Raw genomic sequence first — 22,659 nt, forward strand, 5'->3', positions numbered from 1 at the left:
CACACACACACACAACACACACACTCTTCCACCACCACTTGTGTACAAACATGAATGCAGAGACAGGAAGAAACACGAATTTGCTTTTTTTCTGCATGACACTCAAAACCATTGAGTTTCTAGCACAGCTGCTGCTGCAGAAGAGAGAAAAGCACTTGGCCCCAGAGTCTGTTTATGTGTTTGAGCCGAGAAAGCGATTTTTGTTGCAAGAAGCTCTAAGTGAGACAGAGTCAGAGAATAAGAGAGAGAGAGAGATAATTATCTAAATTATGTTCGTGCTATTATCGAAGACGAATATAGTTAAAATGTAATTAAATATGACGGGCTGGCAGGATGTAAGCCAAGCTTTGGAATGCTAATCATCAATTACTGCATCCCCTTAGGGGAATCAAGGAGGCTGTATGGCAGAGTCAGAGCGGCTTGGGGCTGGGGGACTGAGTGAGACGTTGAGCATTAAAACTCCCCCTCCCCTGTCTCCCCACGTAGTCATTCAAACCGCCATGGATGTCCCTGGGACACATCCCTTTCTGTAGCTGCCACAGCGTTAGAATATGAGGAGCTGGTGGGAGGGTCCTGCACCTCTCTTTGAGAGGCAACCCCTCTAAAAGGGAATGTGAACACAGAAGGTCAAACTCAAGACTGGCTTATGTTAGAGCAGTAGATGCAAGTGCCTTTACCAGACAGAAGTCTGAAGTTCCTCCTCTGCCAGAAAGCATCAAATGCTCACCTACCCAGATCAAGGAATCCCAGGAGGGAAGTCAGGCAGGGAGGTGGAAGTGGACTGTAGTTGGGACAGAAGATGCCACATGTCCATGCTAGCAAGCTGCTCCTACCAATCAATCTCTAACCTGGGCAAGGGGCCCGCTTTGGCCATACATTGAAATCACCTGAGGAATTTAAAAAGGACTCAAGCAGGGCCCACCCCCCAGAGGTTTTGAGCGTTAATTGGTGCGGGCTGTGGTCTGGGAGTTCAAAAGTTTAGCTCCACGGGTGTTTCTGATGTGCAGCCAAGGTTCAGACCCACTGGTCCAGCTATAACCAGACTTCCACTAACCACAACCAAGGGCAAGGCAGGCAGCAGGAAGTGAGGACTGGAGTTAGTTCTTATGTCCTTCCACGAACCTCAGCTGTACCTGTCTCGAGGCCAAGAAGAAAACAGTATAAGGATTTACTTTTCTTAATCCTGAAACATAATTTTTATGTCAGTTCTGGTGCTAAATCCCCAAAGAATTTTGAACTTGGTGAGATTACTGTACAAGAGTCCGTTTTAACAACAAGCTCTATCTAAGGCTGGGGTAGAAACTTGGCCACCTCCTTGGACCAGATGGGTGATGTGAGGGAGCAAAGCAGGCCAGGGCAGGCTGCAGGGAGTAAGAGAGACCACCAAAAGCTCTCCTCATCTCCAGCTGTTGTCAGACAGGGAAGAGGACTCACGCATGCCAGATCTTCTGGTTTCCAAGAGAAGTGAGGCATCTGTGTTTTGCTGTGAAATCTCCCAATGTTTAAGTGGAAGCTAACTCAACTTTTAAAAATATACTCAGTAAACCAGCAAAGTATGTCTGTGAGGCTCCCATGTGCAACTTTTGAACTTAGTGAGCCTTTGGCTAGTCAGCATGTGGCCAAACAATCACAAATTCCCATAGCTCCTAACGCAGTTTTCTGCTGCCTCAGGTTGGCAGTCAGGTTAGACCAACGTGGCCCCATTTTTCCTAAGCCTGACACATAGAGGGTCTCAATAAATAGTTGTTGAATGGACAAACAGGGTGAATGGAGCGAACCCAGAATTCCCTGTAAGTCTGGGCGGCAAGACAGCTCTAAAATCCAGTTAAGCGTGATGCAGAACAAAAGAACATACTCCTGGGGTGCCAGATTAGAGAGGCCTGCGCAGTCTTCACTTTAGACTGGTATCAGAGATCTGGGGCCAAGGAAGCTCTTCAGAAGGGAATAAACAGGATCCGGGCTGATTTTGAGTCTGCCACATAGGACACCCTCTCTAGCTCTGCCTTTGGGGACCCAGCAGGGACAGACGTGCAGGCCCAGCTCAAGGGCTGTTAAAACACTGTAATTCCCACTTCACCCAGTGTTCTGGAAAATGCTCTCTCTCTCATATCCCCAGTCCATAGATCATCTTTAGATATGATTAAAGAGATGAATGTGGTCCTTGGCCCATCACTACAATGCGCCAGACAATAAGAACAGCATGCTTGGAGGGACGGCGGGCAGCTGTGGGGTCAGCACAAGAGGCTCAGTCGTAAAGAACTGTCAGAGGGATCTTCAGTCAAGTCTCGATGCTCACTCAAGGCCTTTAATACCCGTCACGTCTCAGTGCCACACGGCTTGGAGAGGGCACTGCCGTCACTGCCATAAGCTCAGTTGACAGGGTACAGGTTTTATTATTTCCTCCCTTCTCGAGAATCTGTTCCAAAGGTTCATGCCTGCCTTCCAGCCCTGCTCCCAAAGGCTGTAAATACATATGCTTCCCATGTACCTTTTCCACTCCTCATCACCACAGGCTCTGCTGCCTTTCTTAGGCTCTGCTTTTTTTTAATTGTAATTGAAAAGAATTATCAAAGTTATACATGGACATAGTTTTGAGAATGAAGTAAAACCACAAGACTTAACAAAGAGCAGCAGTCCTCTGCTTCATCCTTCCCTACCCTGAGTCCCATTCTCCAAAAGCAACTGCTTTTCTTTTTCCTCTTTTAAAAAAATTTTTGAAAAAAAACCATATATTCCAAAAAATATATTTAATGTGATTTACAAATCTAAAACTGTAGACTGAAATGTTTCCCTCCTACCTTTCCTTCAGAGATAGTTGATGCATGAACAAGTATATATATTCTCCCCATTTACTTTGTTTTTCCTCCAAGGTCTCAGTGTAATTTTATTTTATTTTAAATGTTTGTTTGTTTGTTTGTTTGTTTGTTTTTGAGACAGGGCTCGCTCAGTCGCCCAGGCTGGAATGCAGCAGTGCAGTCACGGCTCACTGCAGCCTTGATCCCCCAGGCTCAGGTGATCCTCCCACCTCAGCCTTCCAAGCAGCTGAGACTACAGGCATGTGCCACCACACCTACCTAATTTTTTATTTTTTGTAGAGACAGGGTCTCACTATATGCCCCAGGATGATCTCTTGAACTCCTGGGCTCCAGCAGTCCTCCCTCCTTGGTCTCCCAAAGTGCTGGGATTACAGGCATGAACTGCTGCACCCAGCCTCAGTGTAATTTTAGAACTCATATCAACTTTGGGTTCAGTTAATACATGCCATTACATCATTGACCCCATTTTCTGTTAATACAGATTTTTCTGTACCTGGGAGATCTCTTGCATTTCCTCCCTCTCCCCATCCCCCACCCCCCAGCGTATAGTCCTTCATTATAAGGATAAGGATCTACCATAATTTACTTAGCCAGTCCCCAGTGATGAGCATTTAGGTTGTTCTCTTGCTGTTCAAATGATGCTGCAGTGTAATCCCTATTCCTTCTTCTTCCCTATGTTGCAAACACATCATATATTAAAGTAGTATAAGGGAATTGCTAGCTCTAGGGGTATGTGCATTTAACACTTTGCTAGTTGAGGGTATGTCAACTTGTACTTCCTCTGGCAATGTGTCAGAGTGCCTGTGTCATCCCACCTTGTCCAATATAACACATGATCAGACTTTTAGATTTTGAGGTAAACATATTCATCTCTTTTAGACTTTTTTTTGGCTGTATCTTCATATTCTAAACTATAGGCTTATTCTGCTATTTCCTAATTACATTACTAGAGTTATCTATTGTGTTCCTATTTTGAAAGATAAGGATATAAGGATTTAGTTTCATTGCCCTCCCCCCTTGCAAGAACACACATGCTCCTGTCTGCTCCATCCTCTTGTTTAGTTAAATCACAATTTTTCTTTGTATCAGATTTCTTGTTGGCATTAGGATGACTATGTAACTATTGTCCAGAGCCAAGCCATGTAGTGTACTACAATCACCTTTTTAAAATCATTTGTTTTTCCTAGAGTTAAAAAGTGGCCAGGTGCGGTGGCTCATGCCTGTAATCCCAGCACTTTGGGAGGCTGAGGCAGGTGGATCACAAGGTCAGGAGTTCAAGACCAACCTGGCCAAGATGGTGAAACCCCATCTCTACTAAAAATACAAAAATTAGCCGGACATGGTGGCAGGCACCTGTAATCCCAGCTACTTGGGAGGCTGAGGCAGAGAATTGCTTGAACCCAGGAGGCGGGTTCAGGCCTCCCAAGCTGGGAGGCAAGGTTGCAGTGAGCCAAGATCGTGCCACTGTACTCTAGCCTGGCAACAGAGCAAGGCTCCGTCTCAAAAAAAAAAAAAAATTGCTTAGTTTTCTGTATCATTCATTAATTTTCTGTGTACTATCACTGATTCTTCCCCCTAACTTTTGTAGAGCAACACAAATTCTCATAACCTGGCCTAACACATCTGGTCAATTAGTTTCTTTGTCTCCCTTGAGATGTTCCCATGAGCTGCTCACCTTCCCTCTCCAGTCTGGACTAGTTGTTCTGTGGGCCTGTTTTACGGCTCTCATCCTGGGACCTCCCACCCCATTATCTTAGGAATTCCTTTTGCCTTTATTCCATGTCACATTCTCTGTTTTGTGGATCCCATAACTTTCTTTTTTTTCTTTGCTTTTTTTTTTTTTTTTTTGAGACAGAATCCTGCTCTGTCACTCAGGCTGGAGTGCAGTGGCACAGTGTTGGCTCACTGCAACCTCCGCCTCTTAGGTTCAAGCAATTCTTATGCCTCAGCCTCCTGAGTAGCTGGTAGTACAGGTGTGCACCACCATGCCTGGCTAATTTTTGTATTTTTAGTAGAGAAGGGGTTTTGCCATGTTGGCCAGGCTGGTCTTGAACTCCTGGCCTCAAGCAATAGTATCCCATAACTTTCTTTATCTTAAGTTAGTCCTTTGTTTTGGTGGAACACACTTTCTGGTAGTTTCTTGTGAATGCATTGGAGGTGAAGTTTTTATTATTATTATTATTTTTTCTTCACATAAATACAAAGAGAGGTTGCAGGTGAATTTTTTTTATGCCTGAATCAAAATTTCCTTATTCTGTTCTCATACTTGATTTACTTTGTCTGGGAATAGTCCTGTGGCTGGGAATGGTCCCATGGCTGGGAACTAATTTTTCCCTCAGCATTTGGAAGGAAGTGATCTATTATCTTCTGACCCCCAATGTTGCTTTTGAAAAATTCATGTGACCCTGATTCCCAGGTCTTTGGGATGACCTGCTTTTTTTCCCTCCAGAACTTTTAAGATCTTCTAAAGTTTCTTAATAATATACTTTGGTGTGGATCTTTTCTCATTTCCTGTAATGGCTACTTAGTGGGGTCTTTAACTTGGAAACTTATGTCCTTCATATCTGGGAAAATTTGTTGTGTGACTTTGGCAATTTCCTAGCTCATATTTTCTCTGGAACATCATATTTCTTACTGGAACATCTAATTAGATGGTGGAACTCCTCGTCTGATTCTTTTATTCTCTTATACTTTCTCTTCTATTTTTTTATCTTTGTAATTTGATTTGACATTCTGGGAAATTTCCTCAACTTAACTTTCTAACCCATTTGTTGAATTGTTTTATGTCGTTCCTAGTTTTAATTTACAAGAGCACTTTCTTGTTCACTAAATGTTCCTTTTTCATATCATTTTATTTATTCTTATTTCAAAGAGGTAATAATGCTTCCTTTTATCTTTCTGAGGATAATTTAGGTTCTTTTTTTTTTTTCCTGAAGCTTTATTCTGCTTACTGAACTGTATCCATGTCCTCTGAGTTATTATTTTTCTCTATTTGCTGTTGGTCATCTTTCATGTTACAGTCTTTTTTTAAACATTTTAAACAGCTTTATTGAGATATAGTTCATATACCGTACAATTCACTCATTGAAAGTATACAATTGCATGGCTTTAGTATATTGACAGAGTTTGCATCCATCACCACAATCAATTTTTGAACTTTTTCATTACTCCAAAAAGAAACCACATACCCTATAGCCATCACCTCCCAATCCCCCCATTTAATTCCCCAGCTCTAGGCAACCACTGATCTACTTTCTGTCTCAATATTCTATACATTTCCTGTAAGTGGAATCATACAATACATGATCCTTCTTTCACGTAGCAGGTTCATCAGTATGATATTAATAGCATGTATCAAAATCTTATTGCTGAACGGTATTCCAGTGTATGGATATGCTACATTTTATCTATCCATTCATCAGTTGATGGACATTTGGGTTGTTTCCACTTTTTATTATGAACAATACTGCTGTGAAGATTCATGAACAAGTTTTTGTGTGGACATGTGTTTTCATTTTTCTTGGGTGTGTATCTAGAAGTAGAGTTTCTGGATTGTATCACACCTCTCTGTTTAACCATTTGAGGAACTGCCAGGTTGTTTTCCAAAGTGGCCACACCGTTGGACATTCCCACGAGCAGTATATAGGGGTTCCAGTTTCTTCACATTTTCATCAACACTTGTTACTATCTTTTTTTAATTTTTTCTTTTATTGATACATAGTGTTTTGCATATTTGTGGGCTACATGTGAATGTGTTTTACATGCATAGAATGTGTAATGATCAAGTCAGGTTATTTGGGGTATTCATCATCTTGAGTATTTATCATTTCTATGTGTTGGTAGCATTTTGAGTCCTTTTAGCTACTTTGAAATATACAATATATTGTTGCTAACTATAGTCACCCTAGTCTGCTATGGAACATTAGAACTTACTTCTTCTATCTAGCTGTAAATTCCTACCCATTCACCCCCCTTTCTTCATGTCCCCCTCCCACCCTCATACCCTTCCTACCCTTTGGTATCTATCATTCTGTTCTCTATCTTCACATGATCAAGTTTTTTAGCTCCTACGTATGAGAGAAAACATGTGGGATTTGTCTTTCTGGGCCTGAATTATATCGCTTAACATAATGACCTTCAGTTTCATCCGTGTTGCTGCAAATGACATGATTTCATTGTTTTTATGGCCAAACAGTATTGCATTATGTAAATATACCACATTTTCTTTACCCTTCTGTCCACTGATGGACACTTAGGTTGATTCCATATCTCTACTGTTGTGAATAGTGCCACATTAACCTGTGAGTGCAGGTATCCCTTTGGAATACTGATTTCTTTTTTTGTTTTGGGTAGATATCCAGAAGTGAAAATGTGGGATCATTTGGTAGATGGCATGTTTCCAGAAATTTATCCATTTCCTGTAGTTGTACTTTTAGATTTTTAAAAATTTATTTCTCACCTTGAAAAATAGTAGTAGTTTTTTTGAGAAATCTTCACTCTATACTGTTTTCCATGGTGTCTGTACTAATTTACATTCTCACCAACAGTATATAAGAGTTCCTTTTTCTCTTCATTCTTACCAACATCTGTTATTTTTTGTCTTTAATAATAGCATTCTAACTAGGGTAAGATGATATCTCATTGTGGTTTTGATTCACATTTTCCCAATGCTAAGTGATATTGAGCATTTTTTCATATACCTCTTGGCTATTTGTATGTCTTCTTTTGAGAAGTGTCTATTCATGTCCTTTGCCCACTTTTTAATGAGGTTTTTTTTTTGTACATTCTGGATATTAGTCCCTTGTTGGGTGAATAGTTTGTGGATATTTTCTCCCATTCAACAGATTACCTTATCACTCTATCGATTATTTACTTTGCTGTGCATAAATTTTTAAATTTAATACAGTCCCATTTGGCTAGACCAATATCCTGAACTGATTTCCCTATGTTTTATTCTATTATTTTTATAGTTTCAGATCTTACATTTAAGTCCTTAATCAATCTTGAGTTGATTTTTGTAGATGATGAGAGATAGGGGTCCAGTTTGTGTATGGATATCCAATTTTCCCAGCACCATTTATTGAAGAGGGTATCCTTTCCCTGGTGTAAGTTCTTGGTTCCTTTGTCGAGTATCAGTTGGCTGTAAATATGTGGATTTATTTCTGGATGTTCTAGTATACTCTGTTGGTCTTTATGTCTGTTTTTATACTCATACCATCTGTTTGGATTACTATAGCCTTGTACTGTATTTTGAAGTCAGGTAGTGTGATGCCTCTAGCTTTGTTCTTTTTTCTTAGGATTGCTTTAGCTATACTGGCTCTTTTTTGGTTCTACATGAATTTTAGGATTTTTTTTTTCCATTTCTGTAAAAAATGACATTTTGGGGCTGGGTGCAGTGGCTCACATGTGTAACCCCAGCACTTTGGGAGGCCGAGGCAGTTCATGAGGTCAAGAGATGGAGACCATCCTGGCCAACATGATGAAACCCCATCTCAACTAAAAATACAAAAAAAATAGCTGGGTGTGGTACCACATGCCCATAGTCCCAGCTACTCGGGAGGCTGAGGCAGGAGAATCGCTTGAACCCAGGGGCCAGAGGTTGCAGTGAGCCGAGATCGTGCCACTACACTCCAGCCTGGCAACGGAGCGAGATTCCATCTCAGAAAAAAAAAAAAAAAAAGACATTTTTGGATTTTTGGTATTTTTGATGGGGATTGTATTGAATCTGTATGTTGTTTGGGGCAGCACAGTCATTTTAATGATATTAATTATTCTAATCCGTGATCTTTAGATGAGTTGCCATTTGTTTGTATTCTCTTCAGTTTCTTTCATCAGTATTTTGTAGTTTTCTTTGTAGAGATTTTCCACCTCCTTGGTTAAATTTGTTCCTAGGAATTTTTTCCATGGCAGCTATTGTAAATGGGATTACCTTCTTGACATCTTTCTTGGCTATTTCATTATTGGTGTATAAAATGCTACTGAATTTTGTATGATGGCTTTGTATCCTGCAACTTTACTGAATTTGCTTATCAACTCTTAAGGGTTTTTTCGTGGAATCCTTTGGTCTTTCTGAATATAAGATGTCATCTGCAAAGAGGGAACATTTGACATCCTCTTTTCCAATTTGGATGCCTTTTGTTTCTTTCTCTTGCTTGATTGCCCTGCCTATGACTTCTAGTACTATGTTGAATAGGAGTGGTGAGAGTGGGCATCCATGTCTTGTTCCAGTTCTTACAGAAAAGAATTTCAACTTTTCCCCATTCAGTACGATGTTAGCTATGGGTTTGTCATAGATGGCTTTTATTATTTTGAGGTATATTCCTTATATGGCTGGTTTGTTGGGACTTCTTACTATGAAGGGATGTTGAATTTTATTAAATGCTTTTTCTGTGTCTATTGAAATGATCATATGGTTTTTGTCCTCAATTTTGTTGATCTAATGCATCACATTTATCGATTTGTGTCTGTTAAACTATCCTTGCATCCCTGGGTTAGATCCCACTTGATCATGGTGTATTATCTTTTTGATGTTCTGTTGAATTTGGTTTGCTGGTATTTTATTGAAAAGTTTTGTGTCTGTGTTCATCAAGGATATTGGCCTATAGTTTTCTTTTGTTGTTTTGTTCTTATCAGGTTTTGGTGGTGGGTAATGCTGGTGTTGCAGAATGAGTTAGGGAATATTCCCTCCTCTTCAGTTTTGGGATTTTTTTTTTTTTTCATTTTTACTTTTTTTTTTTAAAGACAGGGTCTTGCTCTGTCACTCAGGCTGGCATGTCGTGGCACAATCATAGCTCACTGTAATCTTAAACTGCCAGACTCAAGCAATTCTCCTGCCTCAGCCTCCCAAGTAGCTGGTATTACAGGCATGCACCACCCAATTTTTTAGAATAGTTTGAAGCGGATTGGAATTAGTTCCCTTCATATGTTTGGTAGAATTTGTCAGTGAATCCTCAGGTCCTGAGCTTTTCTTTGTTGGGAGACTTTTTCTTACGGATTCCATTTCACTACTCATTATTGATCTGTTCAGGTTTTCTATTTCTTCCTGATTCAATCTTGATAGGTTGCATGTTTCTAGGAATTTATCCATTTCTTCTAGGTTTTCTAGTTTGTTAGCATATAGTTGTTCAGAATAGTGTCTGATGATCTTTTGTATTTCGGTGGCATCAGTTGTAATGTTTCCTTTTTCACTTGTAATTTTGTTAATTTGGGTCTTCTCTCTTCTTGGTAAGTCTAGCTAGCAGTTTATCAATTTTGTTTATCTTTTCTAAGAACCAATTTTCCATTTCATTGATCCTTTGTATTTTTATTTAGTCTCTATTTCATTTAGTTCTGCTCTGATCTTTATTGTTTCTTTCCTCCTGCTAATTTAGGAGTTTGATTTGTTCTTCCTTTTATAGTTTCTTGAGGTACATTTTTATATTGTTTATTTGAAACCTTTCTACTTTTGGATATATGTTGGGGTCCGCGTGTTTCCTAAACAAAGGAATGAACACACAAGACAACACAAGACAAGACAAACATGGCAGCCGCCTCGAATGGTGCGCTCTGCTTTATTTTATACAGTCGTTTGTGGAATGTTACCAAGTCACAAGACACATTGTTGTTTTTCTGACCTTTCCCTGACTTTCTGGATTTTCAAGATGTTTACACATAAACAAGCCCTCAGGATCTGCTGTTAGCAGCTGGCTCCTTAGTCCTCCCTGTAAACAGGGAAGGATCGCCCTGCTTCGTTTGCAAGAGCAGGACTTATGGGGAACGCCCTGCTTCGTTTGAGAGAGCAGGACTTATCGGGAACACCCTGTTTGTGAGCACGTAGTCCTCTACATTTCCCCTTTCCTTATTTACAAGTTTGAATTTCTTTTAAAACCGTCATTACATGTTGGGCTCGCTGGGATTCGGTGTTTGCCCTTTGGTACCGTCTCCAGCAGACTGTGAAAATGACAAAGGCAAGAACAACAACCAATACATTACTAGAAACAGAGGTCAGCAAAGTTTTTACAGGGCTCATAGGGTTCAAAGACGTCAAACTTTGTGCAATACCAGTCATCAAATCTGCACCAGTCAGCAACGGTAACTGATTGCGAAATGTTTCAGAAATGTTCTGTGTTAATTCTTGTATTTCTAGGGAAAGATTATTATGACCAATTAAAAGTCTCTTTATCTCAGTCCAGTTATGTACAGTGCTATTAAAAGGAACAGGAGTAATACAAAATTGGGTCGTGTTCCAATCACATTTCAACAAAGCTCGGGTATTTAACACTGTTAGCTGATCTCCCAACCAAGAAACCACTTGCTCCAGATTATCCACTCGTTCCGTCAAATGAGCATCTATGTCTTGTTGCTGCTGCCACAACAAATGTGATTGTTCATGCCATTGTTGCACAAATTCTGCATTTTGTATACTCTGGTGTAGAGCTAATCCAGCAACAGTGGCAGTGGAAGCAATTGCTACAAGTCCTATCACCGCGGTCACGACGATTCCAACCATTTTCCGACTGCGGTGGACAAGATCTTGCATAACCTTGTAAATTTGAGTAACCCCAGCAGATTCACTCCAAGTACGTGTTAAGTTTGCAGGTAGCCAGGTTTCTTTTCTGGCTCTTAGCATATATAAATCGGAATGAGACTCATTCCAATTATTATTCCACGAAGTAGTATTTATACAACTTAAGAATGTACAATTGTTGGTACAGTTAACTACCCCTGTATTATTATCCCATTTAAAAACTCCTGTCAACAACAAGTAAGGCTTTCTTACATATGCAATAACATATCTAGAACTATTTCGATGCAAAGATATATGGAAAGGGTTAGCAATATTAGTAAGATTTAAGGACATGTTTCCTGTGAAAGTGAACATTGGTTTACCAGCATCTAGCAACTTCCAAATATGACCTTGTATTTGTGAGGTATTAGCCAAATGTGGCATAGGGGGTGATAGACCACCATCATGCCAAATAATAGTTTCATTGCCATCTGCAGAAATGCTGTGATTACCTTATGCCAATGCAGGTTGACATGGCTGAATTTAGTCTGAAAATCTCCATGTACACTCCAATCTGTAACAAGGTATTTATGACTCTTCCCTTTTACTTCTAACAACAATCGTGGCCCACTACTTCTACATCTAGTCCACTCTAGTTGGGAAACACCTCTGGACACATCAGGGATAGGGCATAAAGATAATGTACTTGGCAGAGTTTCATTAAGTACTGCAGTATGATTATACTTAAAACTTTGAGCCACAATAATCATAGTAAAGGCAGAGATATGACTATGGTTATAGCGAACAGCCCAAGCCTCATGAGAAAACTGCAGACAATGCGGACATATAGGTAACCCTTCAACCCCAAATTGATATGAACTATTTACTGTGCCAGTGTCTAATTTAGGATCCTGGTTTTAAAAAGGCGATGGCATCCAAGCAGTATCATTAGTAAATACTGAGACTTCTCTGTCTCCCCAGGCCACACCTTGATATAAGGGTGGAAAAGGAATATAAGCCCAGTATGTAAATTCTCCAGCTGTTACCTGACAATTTACTATGGCCAGCATAGCCAGGAATAAAGTTAGTGGGGTTTTGGGCTGCCCAGCTTGTTGAACAACCCCTTCAGCTTTTTAACCTTTTCAGTTGTCCCCATGTCGGGGGCTCCGCACGTTGAGTTCCGAAGGTGAATGTTCTCTGAGCGCTCAGATTTAGCTCCTGGAATTCCTTCAGGAACTCTTCGGATCGGCTCCTCTTCGCCATGGCACTGTTTCAACCGTCGAGATGGAAACTACTCGTCTCCGGCACCTGTACGGACAAGAGCATAGCCTCGGCCCCATTGTAAAACTTTTCCTTTTAAATATTTCCCTTGTAATGAAGGATAATACACCCAAAGATTACTGTTTTGTGGCTTTTCTAAAGGCTGTTGAAAATGTTTCACCGCTGCAGACTGCTGTAATTGGCGCCAATGGCTGAGAAAATTTAAAGTAAAAAGGGCTTTCAGAATTTGATGTTTTGGGGAATCTCGACCATCTCCCCCTTTTAGTTTTAAAAGTTGTAATTTTAAGGTAGCATTGGCTCTTTCAATAATTGCTTGACCTTGACTGTTAAATGGAATACCAGTGGAATGATGAGTATGGTATAAAGAGAGGAAGGCAGCCAATTTGCGAGAGCAATAAGCAGAGGCATTATCAGTTTTTAATTCAGCAGGGACTCCCACAACTGCAAAGCAAGTAAGTAAATGAGTAATAACAGAGTCAGCCTTTTCAGAGGGTAATGGTGTAGCCCACTGGAAATGTGACCACATATCAATAGTATGATGAACATATTTTAAACGACCAAAGGAAGGAACATAGTTACATCCATTTGCCAAATGTGATTTTGTTGAGTGCCTCGAGGATTAACACCTGGACTTAAAAAAGGTGCAATAATAGGAGCACAAGACGGGCAGGCTCTGACAATAGCTCGGGCTTGACGGCGTGTTATAGAAAATGGCCGTTGTAATCCTAAACTATTAGTATGATGTAGTTGGTGCTCATCCTGAGCCCGTTGGACACTGCCAATAAGTAAAGAATTAATCTGACTATTGCCAAAAGATAAAGGTCCTGGCAAAGCTGAATGAGAACGAATATGAGTGATAAAAAAGGGGGGCAGTGTGGGAAGTAAGAGTTACAAATAATAAAGAAAATAATTTTTGTAAAGGAGTTTGAGGAAATAATGGTAAAGAAATCTGAGAAATATATTTAGTTACATATACAGCATATTAGGAATCACTAACTATATTACAAGGGGTTTGAGGCCAGTCTTGTAGAACCATAAGAATGGCAAAAAGTTCTCCTTGTTGTACTGATTCAAATGGATAGTGAGAAATTTTTGAATTGTCTGAAGTCCAGTATCCAGCCTTTCCATTGCTTGAAGCATCAGTAAAAAAGGTGGGACCTTTAACTGGAGTATAAGAGATAGGATTATATGGCAGTAAAGAATATTGTTGCAGAAAAGCAAATAATTTATTACTAGGATAATGCTGAGATAAAGAACCAGTATACTCAGCGCAAGCCACTTGTCAACCCTTATGAATTTCCAACAGAGATTAGATAATCGGGTAATAATTTTTATAGGGTCAGCACCAAGCAACTGACGAGCTCGATGTCGTCCTTTAATAATTAATTCAGCCAATTTATCAATATATGGGTGAATTTTCTTAATGGCTTTATTAGCCAAAAACAGCCACTCCAGAATATTATTATCTTGGTGTAAAACGGCCATTGGCGAATGGGGAGTCTGAAAAAGACACAACGAAAGTGGAAGATTGGATGCAATATAATCAAGGTGAGCTTCACTAATTTTTTTTTTTACAAATGACAATTCTTCTTCTGCTACAGGGGATAAAGTCCCCATAGGTTGAATACAAGTATTTACAGCTCTAAGATCAGTTAATAAGTGCCATTTTCCCTTTTTTTTTTTTTTTTTTTTTGACAAGACAAACATAGGGGAATTCCATGCAGAAGTACTTGGTTCAATATGCCCCTCGGCCAATTGTTCCTTAACTAAATTCTCTAAAGCCTTAAGTTTTTCTTTAGATAATGGCCACTGTTCCACCCAAACAGGAGTTGTAGTTCTCCACTTTAATTGTAAAGCTTGAGACTTGTGGACGGTGGCTAAGAGTTTAAAGGATTGTAGCCCATTTTGAACATCATATTTTTGGCAGCTGAAGAAATATGAGGAATGGTTAAAAAGGCACCAAATTGTTGTAAAAAAATTATGGCCCCAAAGGTTAATGTTAATGGGAACAATATAAAAGAACACTTTTCCTTGTTGTCCTTCAGGTCCTACACAGCTCAGGGGCTCGACACTTTGGTCGACTATAGAAGCAGTACCTAGGCCAGATAGAGGAACCGATACTTGTTTCTTTTTCCAATGATCAGGCCATTGAGCCAAACATATAATAGATACATCCGCTCCTGTGTCGACTAATCCCTCAAAAAGTATCCCATTAATTTGCAATGAACATAAAGGTTTTTGATCAGAAACTAAAGTTTCCCAGAAAACAGTTTTCCCAGTACTACCAACACCTCCTTGATGAGACACATCTCTAGATAAGAAAGGAAAAAAAGGCAATAAAAGCAATTGTGCAATACGTTCCCCTGCCTCTAGGTGCATAAATTGTGAGACTTGTACCATAATAAGGATTTCATCAGTAAAATCAGGATCAATAATTTCTGGGACCACCATTAACCCCCGCATAGCGCTGCTGCTTCAACCTAGTAAAAGTCCTACATGTCCCTTTGGCAAAGGACCACACACTCTGGTAGCCAACTTATATATTTCTCCATTAGGAGATAAAGTATAAGGTTGGACAATAGCTAGGTCAGCAGCGGTACTCTGCTTAGTGGTAGCATAAAGCTGAGAAACGGGTAGGGTAAGATGTCTTTAAGGAGGACTCAAGGTCATTCCTTGATGTTGTAAGCCACTGCTCACTGGGTACTGGGGTAGGCCTGCATTGTAGTTGTTGGGGCCCCAAGCCTGTGGGCCCCGGTTCCCGTTTCCCGTTTCCCGGGAGGGGTGACAATACATTCCCACTTTTATCAGTTTTTGAACGGCATTCATTGGTCCAAGGTCGACCCTTGCCACATCGTTTACACATATCAGATGGTAACCTTTTTTTCTTTTAGAGCAGAAGAGCCTAATTTTTTCCAGCATTCCTTTTTAAAATGACCAAGTTTCCCACATTGATAGCATATACCTTGTTTAGAATGGCCTTTTAAAGCCTTAGAAAGTTCCCCAGCAAACAATTGAGCATTGTAAATAGCTCCTCCAACACCTGCACAAGCCCGAATGTATTCCACTAAATCAACTCCACTAGCTTTTAGATGACACAGCAATTTTTGGCACTTGGGATTAGCACTCTCAAAAGCCAGGGTATCCAAAAGAATTTTAGCAGCAGAGCCTGAACCTACAGTCTTTAATACAGCATCTTGAAGACAGGCTACAAAATCTGGATACGGCTCAGTGGCTCCTTGTAGGATCTTTACAAAAGATAAAGAAGTTTTACCCGCTATTTTAACCTTAGTCCATGCTTTTATAAACAAGGCTTTAATCTGAGTGAGAGCAATATCATCTAGGCCTGCCTGAGCATTAAGAGTGGTGTATTGTCCTGAACCCATAAGCTGCTCTTCAGTAGGTCCTGGGGGATTTTGGGTAGCATTTTTTCTAGCTTGTACTCTTGCTTCCTGCCACCACCAACTTTTTAATTGAAGCCATTGCGAACGATCAAGGACAGCCTGTCCCAACGTTTCCCAGTCAATAGGAATCCTCATATGTTCTAAAGAGAAGGAATCGAGAAGGCCAAGAACAAACGGTGACTGAGGTCCATAATTAGCATTTCTTTCAAAAATTTAAATTGTAGGGCTGTAAAAGTCACATTTTGGCCACTGTTTGGGAACTGAGCATTGGGGCCGAAAGCAGCCCGTGTTATTGGGAATAAATCTAATTCCTCGAAATCATCCTTTTCCTTCGAGTCCTTTTCTCCTACAGGAGGAAGAGGCACAGAGAAAACCTGACCTGACATAGGCAAAGAGGTTGGAGGTGGAGGCAAAGGGAAATCCTTTTCCAAAAGAGCAGAAGGGAAGGTAACAGGGAAGGCTCATGGCGGAGAGATAGGAGAAACAGGAGCAGCGGTACCTTGCAATTTTAACAACTGTTGTAACATCTCTAAAATACGCTGCAAATCAGAATTTCCTTTAGATGAAGGAGGCATTAGCTCTTTTTCCAATTCCTTGTCCTCAACAACCGGGGCATAAATATGTTCCTCTCTAGGATCATTCCTCTCTAAAGCTTCAGATGCCTCACCTCCTGTGGCAGTATCGCCATGCTCTGAGTCAGTTTCAAGTAACTCTAATGCCTGAGTAATGGAACTACACAAAGTCCACAAAGTCAGAGGCATCGCTTGCCCTCGCTGATGAGCTCGAAGCAGGACTTTAGCCACTTGTAACCATTCCTTTCGATTTAACTGCACTTTGGTTTGATATTGAAACCAATAACAATGTTGTTCAACATGGGCAAACAATCACTTCAAAGTCTTATGTTCCTTAACTAACTTCTACTGCTATAGACATCAACAGTCCCTGGAGTAACCGCAAATATTCAGAGGCCAGAGAGGTGGAATTCCCCATAATTTTCCCATGGGTCCCCCTTTCTTTATTTACCTGCCCGGGCTGTTCCCCCTCCGGTTCCTTGCTCTCATGGAACCACAGACCCTGCTCGCTGCACCAGATGTTGGGGTCCACGTGTTTCCTAAACAAAGGAATGAACACACAAGACAACACAAGACAAGACAAACATGGTGGCCGCCTGGAATGGCACGCTCTGCTTTATTTTATACAGTCGTTTGTGGAATGTTGCCAAGTCACAAGACACATTGTTGTTTTTCTGACCTTTCCCTGACTTTCTGGATTTTCAAGATGTTTACACATAAACAAGCCCCCAGGATCTGCTGTTAGCAGCTGGCTCCTTAGTCCTCCCTGTAAACAGGGAAGGATCGCCCTGCTTCGTTTGCCAGAGCAGGACTTATGGGGAACGCCCTGCTTCGTTTGCGAGAGCAGGACTTATGGGAACACCCTGTTTGTGAGCACGTAGTCCTCTACAGATATAGGGGCTTAAGTCTGTAAACTTCCCTCTGAGTACTGCTTTTGCAGTTTTTTGCAGGTTTTGGTCTATTTTGTTTTTATTTTCATTTGTTTCCCTGGAGAAGGCAGTGCCACCTTCAGTGACAGTGGCCTAGACCTGCAGGTGGGAAATGTCCGTGGTGCTCTTACCTCAGCCCGTGCTCTGGTAGCCAGCACCTTGGTTGCTCCTCAGCCCTGGGTGCATAGCCTGTGCACATCTAAGCCGTGAGGACAGCAGGCCATGCTTCTCCTGACCTCAGGTCCAGCTCCACAGGGCTCCAGGACAGTGTGCAGTCTGTAGGGGCGGGCCCTAAAATAGAGCTTTGTTAGTGCCTCCACCCCAAGGTGGAGGACCCATGGTCACCCTTGCCTACATTTTAGGGGCAGCAGCCCAGGCTTTTCTTGCCATCATTCCCTTTTAAATGTTAGGCATTGTGAAAGCTGGCTGGAAGCTTCCAGTATACGGATGGGTTTGTGGGCTTCATTGAGGGCTGTCAGGCAGGGATTAGACGTTTCACTGGATACCCCTGCCCAGCACACTGGTGCTTTCTGTGCCTTCTCCCTGGGATGCCCTTTCAGATCTGCATGGCCGTGTCCTCTAGTTGTGTAGGTGTTAGCTCATTTGTCACCTTACCGAAGAGACCTTCCCTAAATATGTTAACTAAAGCAATGCCTTCCTCCCAGTCTACTTAACACTCTTTTGTGTTTCTCCATAGCCCCTTTTTAACACTGATAAATTTGGGTTTTTTGTTTTTTTTTTTCTGTCTCCTTCCCATTAGAACATGAGCTCTTTGAGGCCAGGGGCTTTGTTGTATGCTAAATCCTCAAGGTCTAAAAATGGGCTTATTCCATAGTAAGGACTTGATTGCTATTTATGGAACAAAGGAGAGAGGGACAGAGAGAGGGAAGGTCGTACAGTATCTGTAACTCTTTCCTCTTGGGCCAGTCAGCAGCTCCCGAAAGAGACTCTGCAGTCTCCTGCCTGGGATTTAAGACTGTATCACAGGCCGGGCGCGGTGGCTCAAGCCTGTAATCCCAGCACTTTGGGAGGCCAAGATGGGCAGATCACGAGGTCAGGAGATCGAGACCATCCTGGCTAATACGGTGAAACCCCGTCTCTACTAAAAAATACAAAAAAAAAAAAAAAAAAAAACTAGCCGGGCGAGGTGGCGGGCGCCTGTAGTCCCAGCTACTCCGGAGGCTGAGGCAGGAGAATGGTGTAAACCCGGGAGGCGGAGCTTGCAGTGAGCTGAGATCCGGCCACTGCACTCCAGCCTGGGCGACAGCGAGACTCCGTCTCAAAAAAAAAAAAAAAAAAAGACTGTATCACAGTGGCCTGAAAGCCAAGGGAGGGAAGGGAACTGGGGGGGGTCTCACCATCTGGGATATGACTTCCATGTAACTCCTTTGCTCTCAGCTGCTACAGGATTCTACCATCTGCTGTGCCTAGGGCCCTGGAGTTCAGATCTTCTCTGTTCATGATCTCCAGAGGGAAATGTGTGTCTCCTATCAAGGTGAAGGGATGGTTGTCCCCACTATGCAGGAAGGAGGGGAAGGGATTTGAGGAGTGCACCTGCTTCTTTTTCCTTCTTTCAACCAGTCTTCCTGGTTCAGCCCCCTGCACACCTCCACCCTCAAAAGTAGCTGGTCACTTGAGGACCTGAGCCTTTCTAGGGTTCTGTGGTGTGAATCCACTTGCTTTCTGTGTGCCTTCTCTCTGAGGTGCTGATTCAGAGAGATGGTCACACCTCCTCATTCTTCCTCTTTGTTTTGCGGTCATGCATGTGTCTGCATGTATTAATTAATTAATATATAACACATATATTTGATGGGAAACGTATTTCTTTACTGCCCTTCTAGTGGAGCGAATGCAGACTATGCCATGTGTTGAGTTTGCTGTGTTTACTTGCCAGTCTGGCCCTGGCCAAATACTTTCCTGTCTCTGCCGCCCCAGTATTCAGCAGGTCTGCTGCAGGAAAGTTCTGATAGTGCTTTCTCTTTATAGCATGTGCAGTAGAGTCACATGACTTTCCAGATTCAAGCACACTAGGCACCCTCACCCTCGCCACAGGATCCTGAATCTCCAGAGGAGGCAGATCAAGGCTCAGGACAGAGAGCTGCTCTCTACTGAGCACTACAGTCACCCTTTCTCTCATCACTTATGGGCCTGTGCAGTGTCCTTGTCATCCAGAACCACTCACGCAAACCCTGCCCTTGCTGATGGCAACCGTACATTCCTCCCTCCCGGTGGCTCTCCTGTCCTCTGCTTCCTTCCGATGGTGACACAGCTGGCTGGAGCCAGCAGCACCACCTGCCAGATCCACACTGCTACTGCAGGACCAACTCCACTTTCCCCCTAATTTTTATATTTGTGATTTAGCTAGTTCCATCTCTGGCAAATTCCTGCCCACCTGAACACAGACACTGTTTTAATCCCTTTCTCCTCTTCTGTCTCTTTCTTTTTATTTATTTCAATAAATACATAAGAGAATGTTTAAAATACATAAGAGAATAAAAATAACATAACATTTCCTCACATACTTATCCCCAGAATTGACCATATTTAATATTTTTTGCATATACTTCAAGTCTTCTTTATTTTAATCAAAGAAATGAAACATTCTACTTAGTGTTGAAATCTCCTTTGTTCCCCATCAGCAGTCCCAGTCCTCGCCCTCTCCTCAGAGAACAATCACTGTCATGAATTTAGCATCTATCCTTCCGGAATATTTCACACTACTTTACAGACCTGTATGTTTTCCTGAGTCACGCATACAGTTTAGTGTGTGTAATCCCATATTGTACATATTGTCCTCTAACGTGCTTTTGAGCAAGCCTTCTGTTTGAGATCTTTTTCCATACTGATCTTTTTGTAGAGAGAGCACCTGCTGAGCCTCTTTTCTTTCCAGTTTGCCATACGTGTGAATGTAAAGATGTGAGAGTAATAGCCAACAGTTAATTTGCTTTCACCACGTGCCATGCTCTTTGTGTTTTCTCCTTGAGTCCTCACAACCCCAGATGGTAAGTACTGTTACCACCCCTACTTCACTTGGGAAACGGAGACTTTAGCGGATGATCACTTACCTGAGGCCACCTTATGATCCGCTCGTGTGTATGATCCGTATGGTTCTGGCCACTGGGATTTCTGGCCCCGGAGTCATGGCACAAACACATAAATGAGGTGTCAGTAATGTTCTGGGAGCCAGCAAAATAAAACCCAGGGGACAGTGCCTTGGCCTCTGGATTGGTGTCTTCATCTTGCCCTTTGGTGGAAAGAACCTCAGCTCACAGTCGTTAAATCTGGCTTCTGTTGCTGACTCTATCCTGACAGCTCTAGGATGTCACACAGATTACTTCTCTTTGCCTCAGTTTTCTCGCCTCTGATGGGATTCAGATTGCCTGACTGCCTACCTAAAAGATGGTGTTGGGAACCAAATGAGATAGATCACGACTCTAAGACACTTTGTAAACCACTCAGTGGTGTGTGGATGGGAAAGGCTTTTAGGATGACAAACTTGGCCCGTTTTTTAACTTTCCCTATTAACAGACCGCCTACCATGTTCCAGCTACATCCCCATGATTTCATTTGCATTACAGAATTTAATCCTCATTCCTCAAGCAGCAGCTTTGGAAAGATTGTTTTAAATCCCTTGTTTATCTGGCTTGCTTAATTACTACTCTGGCAACAATATCTCTTTTTTTCCTTTTTTAAACTTCATATACATAGTATTTTAGCTTCATTATGGGTTAAATTGAGTTTTGTGGGTGGGCCTGGGCACCCTCTCAAAATTTATAGCCTTATATCTATGGAAAAATTGTTTCCAAGCATCAAACAACCAACTACAAGGCAAGTTTTGAAACACCACCGGTTTATAAGTTGGGACCACTGTACTGTTTGCATTGTTCTCTAATGAGTTTGTGGAAGGAGAGCTAATCTCCCTGGTGAGATTACACACTTCTTAAGGAAGGGGCACTACATCTTGCACGTCCTCCATAACACCCAGCAGGTGCCAAGTGCAAGGATGTATTCAAAACATACTTGTTTAATTCTTCCAAAGCCTAGCTTCTTGTCTGCCTCCAAGACATGGGTGCTGATGGGAGTCACCTGGGGTGCTCCAGGAACCTCTGTGGTAATCATTGAGTCATATACTGTCAAACCTGACAACTCACAGATGAGGCCCAGAAACACAGTGTGTCTTGTCCAGACTCACTGGCTAAATGTAATTATAGTAGTAGTAACACTATCAACTTTTTTTTTTTTTTTAGTGTTTAATGTATGCCAATACTTTTCTAGATGTTTTACATTTGTTAATGTACTTCATCTTTACCCAAAAAATTTAGGTAGTTATTCCTATTATTCCCATGTTACAGATGAAAAGACTGCAGCCTGGAGAGGTTAAGCAAATTGCTTAAGGTCCTAGAGCTGTTAAAAGCACAAAACAAAGATTCAAACACTGGCAGCCAGGGTCCAGGGCCCATGCTCTCCACCCCTGTGCCACATTGCCCCGAGTCCTGAGAGACCAGGAGGAAAGCCTGCCGTCTTGACTGTCGCCCGTGGTCCTCTCCACTGGAGTACTTGGCATAATAATGCAGCGCTGGCATTCTCACTGGCTCCATGCCATGTGATCTGTATTATTAAGTCCTCGGACAATAGGCAAGATAGGTACATTGTCTACTGCTTAAATGGATTATACATTCTACGAAGTTCAAACAGTACAGAACAGCACCAAAGTAAACTAAATGGCTCTTGAAATTCTTCCATCCAAAGCTAAAATCCGGACCAACATTTTAGCAAGCATTCTTACAGACACCTATGTTTTAATACATGTGTGTATAGTTCTGCACTTGTGTGCATGGTGAAGAATAAACAAAAGATAAAAAATTTAAAAAGTAAATAAGTTTAAAATTTTTATTAAATAAAAAATAATTAAAATTTAAAAATAATACCTATGTGTATAGAGACATATTTACAATTGGACATAATTGGGATCTCATTCTACATGTGTTTCTGTGAGCAGGTGACCGGTGTTATTTCTGTTAGCATTGCTTAAATGAGGAAAGTAGACTCAGGGGAGGGTAACAGTCCATCCAGTCAGAGCCAGTATGGGGTTGGGACTTCAATCCTGTGTGGGTTTTTTGTTTTTATTAAGCTGTTTTGTTTTTATTAAGACCACAGTTATTTTTTGACATTCAT

General features: G+C 41.5%; 1 protein-coding gene and 1 non-coding gene across 10 annotated transcripts in view; one reads left to right on the forward strand and one right to left on the reverse strand.

Moving 5' to 3' along the window:
- BTBD9 (BTB domain containing 9) overlaps positions 1–22,659 on the forward strand; it is a 506,404-nt gene that overhangs the window by 436,208 nt on the left and 47,537 nt on the right. The gene's annotated exons all lie outside the window — the stretch shown is intronic.
- Positions 3,207–3,278, reverse strand: LOC123573225 (small nucleolar RNA SNORD45). Its single transcript, XR_006697954.1, has one exon. It is a non-coding gene; the product is annotated as a small nucleolar RNA SNORD45 (small nucleolar RNA).

Source organism: Macaca fascicularis, chromosome 4 (assembly GCF_037993035.2).
Source record: "Macaca fascicularis isolate 582-1 chromosome 4, T2T-MFA8v1.1".
In the NCBI taxonomy this organism is placed as follows: domain Eukaryota; kingdom Metazoa; phylum Chordata; class Mammalia; order Primates; family Cercopithecidae; genus Macaca; species Macaca fascicularis.